The sequence below is a fragment of the Cariama cristata genome, unplaced genomic scaffold, assembly GCF_000690535.1.
Source record: "Cariama cristata isolate BGI_N322 unplaced genomic scaffold, ASM69053v1 scaffold6117, whole genome shotgun sequence".
NCBI lineage: Eukaryota > Metazoa > Chordata > Aves > Cariamiformes > Cariamidae > Cariama > Cariama cristata.
The window spans coordinates 33,517-40,928 of NW_009628253.1; positions in this window are offsets into that span (position 1 = coordinate 33,517).

The following is a 7,412-nucleotide window of genomic DNA, read 5'->3' on the forward strand; positions in this document are numbered from 1 at the left end:
GCCTTATTTCTTTGTAGACCTAGTCCAATTGATATAAAGATCTCCTGTCTCTTTGAAGATGCTGTGTATCTTGACTGAGAGCAAAGGATTTGAACAGAGGATGTAGAGAGCAGCTTGTTAGCCTGATTGCCGGGCAACATCTGGAAGAAAATGCGGGCTGGCCTGTTTCACTATGCCAAGTAGCAGCTCTGGCTGAGCAGCTGCGGAAGACGGGTACACGTCTGCTACCTTTTTGCCTCGAATGGGGCGATGGGCTATGAATTCTTTTTTAATGACTCTGGCAGTGGGGGGACTTCTGTTGTCAAAAGGTGTTGTCAGTATTCTGGGTTGGCCTATCTGGCTGCAATTCAGGTAGGTGTAGCAGTTTCTGTTATAAGGGCTTGGAAAGAGGGACTATTTGGAAACCAACCAAGGCAGGTTCTAGCATACTTCAGGGCTTGAGGCCATTGCTATAGCACCTGAAAGCCTCTGCGCGTTCAGTGTCTCAAAGCTGCATGGGCATGTAATAAAATCTGGCCCCGAGTGACTTTTCAAGGCTCAAGATAAAGGACCTGGCTTCTCTCCCAGCCCTGAGATTGACTCTGGGGAATCATTCTATCCTTTTAGTGGATTTTCTGATTTTATTTTTCTACTTATCAGTTATTAAAAAGCCATGGCTGGGAATTTCATGTGGCAAAGGAATCGTGGGATAATAAACTGGTGACTTCTTTTGTCAAAACAGTAAAGTTGTATAGCATGTCCACAACTGAAGTTAAAAAGTATAAAAATGTAGCTCATTTAGAGCTTCCCCTGAATTTTGAAGGCCAAATACAAGATGCCTTTCTACTTTTCAGGAGGGGGAGGCCTGAAGCCATAACTGAGCTGTCAAGGTGTCATGATGAAAAATGAGTGGACTTGTCCTAGGGAAGGATTTCATCACAGTGTACCAGCTTGGTCTTACTGGATGCTCACAGAATCACAGAGTAGTTTAGATTGGGAGGGATGTACAGAGGTCATCTCGTTGAACCTCTGCTCAAAGCAGATCGAATTAGTTTGGGTTGTTTAAGACCGTGGTGTTTGACAGCACTTCTATCAGTTCTGTTAAATATTACTGGCAGGAGCATTCACTTCTCAGCCTAAAAGTAACGACTGACCGCTGTCTTTGGTCAAAAATTCGTGACCTGGGTTGAGTAACTGGTAGACAATTATATAAAATATCTTTGCTTGTAAATTCCGAAGATGTTATTGCTATGGGGCTGGCCAATGGTCTTCTCTAAAGGCACTCTTTGTCTCTACAGCCAGGGAGCCTATGTAAGTATGCAAACATAAACCAAGGTAGCCTATTATTACCAGTCTTAGGCAAGCAGTCTGTCTGACCGGCTAGGCTGACTTTGCAGGATTGAATGGAGAGAACGGTCATTACATCTTTTTACGCTTTTGTTCACAAAATCCTGCGCACCCACATTCTCAGATTTCCGCCCCACGCTAGTTTCTGTACTGGTTCCCTAGTATTAACCAAAGAGGTCAGTAACTGCCTTAGCTTACTGAATAACCCCATAATACCAAACGCTTGGCAAATTGCTAATTTATTGTGAGGAAAATTGTTCCTTAATGATTGTCGTTTTCTTTGCCTGTCTGTACCGTTGTTCCTGGACAACAGGTATGTGTAAATGGATTTTGCAAAATCTGACACAGGCAAGTATATTTCCTTATTTTCCACTGTTTTCCAGGACAGTTCATTTTAATGATTAAATAATTTGAAGACAAGAGAGACCTACTTCAATTTTTATTAAGCAGATCACAAAAAATTCCTGATTGTAAGGAAATCAAATCATGTTTTTGGAATATCTGTTGTTCATGCTCTGGAGTAACAACAGGAAGGTCTGTCCTAGTGTGCTCTGAAAGTTACCAGAACTTCATTCACCTGTTGTCCGAGACACTTTGCAACCTGGTAGTATTCTCCTAATGAATGCTCTTCATCTTCACAAAATCTTGTTGCAGATCTTGGGTAACTTTTGTCTCAAACTCTAGCTGTTTGCTAAAATCTACTTCTGCTAGAATATGTTTTTTACCTGACCCAGGTGGGTAGAGCTGGCCTTTGAACTTCTGGTCACATCAGGGAAAATTCTGTGTATCTTGTGGCCCTTGAAGTGTTCAACCCCTTTTCCCAGTACGCTTGGCCTGGGTACTCAGGGCACTTGATTAGTAGTCTCTAAATACTAATGAAGAAATTAATGTTAATAACCCGCTAACAATGCTGCCAATTCTTATCTCTCTGAGCAGGCATGCACAGCCTCAACCTGACCATTCTGGGCAGAAATTACTGTGTGCTTCTTTGCGTTACATCCCAAACTTAATTAAACTTTTTCTGTTCTAGGAGTGTGTTTTGTAAGGATGGCAGATTTTGTGATCACAATATTAAAAAAGAAAAAAAAAAAATCAAACCAAGGAATTCTGAGGTATTTTCTTGACTCCTGGATTGAATTGGTTTGTAATCGATCTGCAGCACTACATCAAGTGCTGGAATTCCTGTGGGTGTGCATGTGTTTCTGGGTGGAGCAGGGATTTCCTTTGTGCACAAACTTTTTTGAGTTTTACTAATCTTGAAAAAGAAAATAACAGGGCTGGGGGAGAAAAGGAAGGGAATGCCCAGGGAGGATATTAGTACTTGACAGGTAGCTGTGTATTCAGTCAGTAAAGCTCCTCATAAGGTAGGTAACTGCAACAATGCCCTTTTTATGGGGAGCTAGGAGAAACCAAAAAAAGCAGTTGATTTGATCAAAGCAAAGGAAGAAATCAATGTTAGAGAACTAGGAGATGCCATGCAGCAGGGCTCGGCTTTTCCCACTGTCCTGAAAATGGGCTGTCCAGGCACTGGCTTCTATAATTGCCTTGAGGTGCCTGTGAGTGGGCATCTTTTCCTAAAGATGGAAAAGGACTTGGTATGATTAGGTGAAATTTTCCTCTTGCTGTTTTTTTTTCTTACCCTCTGTTGCTGAGGTTCTTTCTGGAAGATAAGAAGTGGTCCCATAAAAATGACTGAAATCATAAGACTTCATTGAAAAAACAAATGCTTCAAACTTTTTGGCACAAATCCAAGCACGTCAAAGCCTAGAAACCAAAAGTTTGGTTTCTGGTAATTTTCCTTTTTGCTTTGGGATTTTAGACACAAGTGCAGAATTTCTCACTAGAGCATATCCATTTTCCCCCATTCCAGCTGGCTCTGAAGAATCATGTTTGTGCTGGGAGAAGGGAATTCCAAGGAGGTTGGTGGCCCTTTTCACAGAGTAAGCATTTTCCACAGGCGGGGTTATGCCAACCATTAAATGACTAACGTGTAATTAGGAGGCTGGATACTTATAGTTGTCATGTCCCTGATGCCAAGGGAGTCCAGGACAGCTGTGGAGGAGCGAGCATCGAGGGAGATCAGGCTTGGCTGACCAAGCCATTTATGTCTGCATTTGTTTTTGTGTTTGGCCTTTGTGTTGGCTATCTCAGGAGGCAAGTGACTTAGCGTTGCGGACAGTGTGGTGCCTCTCCTGTGTGGGTTTTACAGTGAGTGTACGGTAGAAGGTGCTGCCGCTCAAGAGAAGGCCTGCTGTGGGGATACAAGTTGGACAGAAAGGGAGTGCTGGAAAAGGGAAATCTCATGCACTTCCTGTTCTGCTGTGGTGAAGAACAAGTCTTCTTGCCTGGGCCGGTTTATCTACTCTGTCCATCTCTGCCTGGGGAGCTCTTTGATGCGGAGCTGATCCGAAGGTTACAGTCTCCTTATCAACTCCATGCTTACCTCTGTTTGTTTTTATTCTGAAGCTCGCTCCCTCATTTTGCAATAACCCACAGGGTGCTGGGTGTTGTGCCAGCTGTACCTCAATGAAGGATCTTCATTCAACACCTTTCCCTTCCCGTCACACCAGTCAATGCGACTCCTGCGTCTTCCAGCAGCATTCGCTACGCAGTCCAGACTTTAGTCAAGCCTTGGTTGGTGGTCAGAAAGGCTACCAGACTTACCGGGACCTACCATGGGATCTTCAAAAGTAGGTGGCATGTTTTAACTCAGCAAGTCTGATTTGGAGGTGTAATGGTGGTAAAGGATACTGTCTGTGGGACAGCTTTAGGACTTTAAGGACATATATAGATCCAGAAAAGAAATCCGTTTGTTCTCCTGCCTGATCTTGGACCTCATTGCTCTATCTCTGCCCCTTTCATCCTTTTAAATGTAGAGTGCATCATGGATCCATCTGAAATGTGCAGCCAGCCTGAAAAGGGGCGATAGGTGGAGGGGAAGGCTAAATAGTAAGTTAGAGGCTGAAAAGGAGGTTTTCAAGGTTGTAGTATGGATGAAAAGAATAACATATGGTTGGAGTGAGAAATGCAGAGGGAAATCCTTCCCTAGCATGGCCTGGAGCGCAAAGATTTGCTTTCTCTTTAGAACAATGATGTGATGGCTTAGGTTGATGCTTACTGTTCCTCCCTGTGATTGTTTTATCCTGCCCCCAGCAGGCTTTTATTACAGCAGTGCAGAATCCTGGAAGCTCTTTTGCATCAAAATCAAATGTTAATAACACGATTCTTGGAAACCATGAGTTTTGGTCAGGTCTAGTTGCGATATTATTTCCCCCAAACCCTGCAAAAAATCCCAGTTAAATCGGTGATGACAGCACAGTTACATAAGCGGAACACTACAGGTATTCATCATTTCAGTTTTGATTCTAGTACTTTTAAGGAAGAAGCCATGATTTCTAGGGAGTAATGACAAGATGTTTTATGTCCAAAAGTATTTTGTGCAGTCAGAGATGCTGGATATCCTTAGTTTTGTTTTACTGTAACAATGTTTAAGACCGTTCTGGAAAGTTCAGAGTCTTTTTACAAAAATAACTCTCCCAGGTGCCTTGGGTCAGAGCAGGGATCTGGTCATAACCGTACAGCAAGCTGCCTGGAATTTGTTGTTTCTGTTTAATGCTGTGGCTCCTGGACTCATGTGACGATAGAAGATGCTCGGTCTCCCTTGAGTTTGTTTTTTTTATTGTTGCCTCAGCAATTGATGAAGCTTAAAAGTATGACTTCAGAAACAAAATCCAAAAGAATCTGAAATTTTTTTAACACCCTAATGATTAGGCTGGATGGCTGAATTCTTGTGTGTGATTGCTAAACACTACAATATTAGTGTCCTCTCTGGCATTGCTTTGGGCAAATGGCTGTGGATGACTGCAAGATACTTCTTATTTTTTCCATCCTCGGTATTTTTAGAAATTGTGTTTTTTTAATAATTTCTGGACATGCTAAAATAGAAACATTGTTTCTGGATTGACAAATCTTATTCTTTATGCCCATTTAACTGTTTTTCTCACTTTGTGAGGACAGTATCATTTTAATCAATACAATGTTGACTGTGACAGGAGAAGACTGAGTTCAGCTTTTGGTTCTGTGCTCCTTAGTGGAGCTCAACACCCAAAGATCCTCTGTCCTGTTTAATATCCGTACCTTAAAAGCTATGCTGCTCTGTCAGGTGAGGAAGAAATCCCCATCAGTTATGAATACCAGTTTGTGTGTGTTACAGAAAGAGGGAAAACTGAGTTCTCTACTTAGCAGAACTGGAAAGCCATTCTGTTTTCTAGTTAGAGGTAAATCTAGTTGCCATGTCTTGTTGATATCAACAGCTGTGTAAATAATTTTAATAAGCCTGCTAGAGGGTAGTTAAACAACATCTGAGTCCAGTTTGGTTGCCTCCTAGCTAGGAAAGGATTTAGTTGTTTAAATAGTTGTTTAGATTATTATAAAATCTAAAGTACCTTAGGGGAAATCTGTGTTGGATGATTAAATATTTACACATTTGGGAAGAGATGGAGACTGCCTGATCTTAATCAAAGACCCTGTGTAGCCTGTTAAATGTCCAGAGTTCATTTGCTGGGCAGGGATGTAGATCTGAGCATGGAGCTGTAGGCCTTGCTGTTTGAGCTCATCATGCTGTGCCTTAAACTCTTACAAGAGTGGTGCTGCAGTATTAGCTTTATCCAGTTCCAAGATGCCTCTTTTCACAACGTTTCAAGCTAAGTTGGAATGTGCGCTCTATAAAATCCTTCAGGAAGCAAAGTTGCAAAGGAAAACTGGGTGGAGTAGACAGCCTTGCTGGTCTTGTTCCATTCTGGGAAGCAAATGCAATGTCCTACCCGCAACTTCCTCGTGAAGGTCTCGTACCTCACCCTGCCAGGGCAAAGAGTAGCTGGTGTTGTATACGGTAGTCTAAAAGTGAATATGTAGGTGGAAATGCAGTGCCGCTTGCACCAATTTGTCATGCAGTAGGTGAGCAAAATGAGTGTAAATTACAGACTGCTGAGGTGTAGCAGGAAATAGATACCAGCCCTGGTACAAGGACACTCATGCCCCGTTGGCATTAGTGGGAGTTAACCTTGATTATTGCAAGAGGCAGATGTGGTTCCTGCATGATACCAAACAAACCTATTCTGCTCATTTTGCCCCAGAGTAAATCCTGATTCCAGGAAACCCTAGTGAAATACTTTTTATTCTGGTACATACCACACCTGATTTGACTCATATAGAATTGGCACCATTTGTGTTTCGTTGCCACATTCCCTCAGTTTCTGACAATTTTAGACAGGAAAACCAGAATGAGAAAAGACCTCCTCCTGAGTCTTAAAATGTAGTCGTCTTCATCAACTGAGCAAACCTCATTATAAACCCAGCAGCTTTTCTGGCCTCTGCTGTTCCTGTTAGAGGGTGTTGCAGAAGTGCGTCACTTTACTAATTTTTTCACAGACAGTTTTATGGTTGGGCATTTTGGGTCAGCATAAGCTTTTAAAATCAAGTTATTCTGCTTCCATCATATATTCCTTCCATGTCTGTATTTCTGGTTACACAAAGAACTTCATTCTGAGTGAAGTCGAGCTAACACAAAGCTTGGGATGGCTTCATCTGGCATGCTTCTGATACAAGACAATGTGAAAACTGCATGTGGTCTGTGGACTGATTTGGTGATAATGGGGGCAGATTTCCTACAGAACTGAACATGGGAATTGTCCCATTTCTCTGTCACTAGAGAATTGCCTGGGGTTTCAGAGTCTCAGCTGCACCTGTTGTCTAAGGAGTCTCCTCTAATTTCAGCAGCATTTCTCCCATGAAGAAACTGGTCTATCTGTTCAGTGAAAATACATTGCTAGATTACAGCATCTCACTGGTTTATCTACCCAGCCCAGAGATTGTTCATTATATATAAAGTATAAAATACGGGAAAACTTATTATTCAGCCAGAAACATAAGCTTCTAAACTACAGGAAAAGCTGGATAGTTTGGGTCAGATTCTCAGTGGATACAAGCTGTCATAGATGCACACAAACTGTCATGAAGGCAGAAGGGATGGTCTGTTGTATCAGACTTGCAGAACTCTTCAGGACTGATGTAAGTATAGTTGTTTT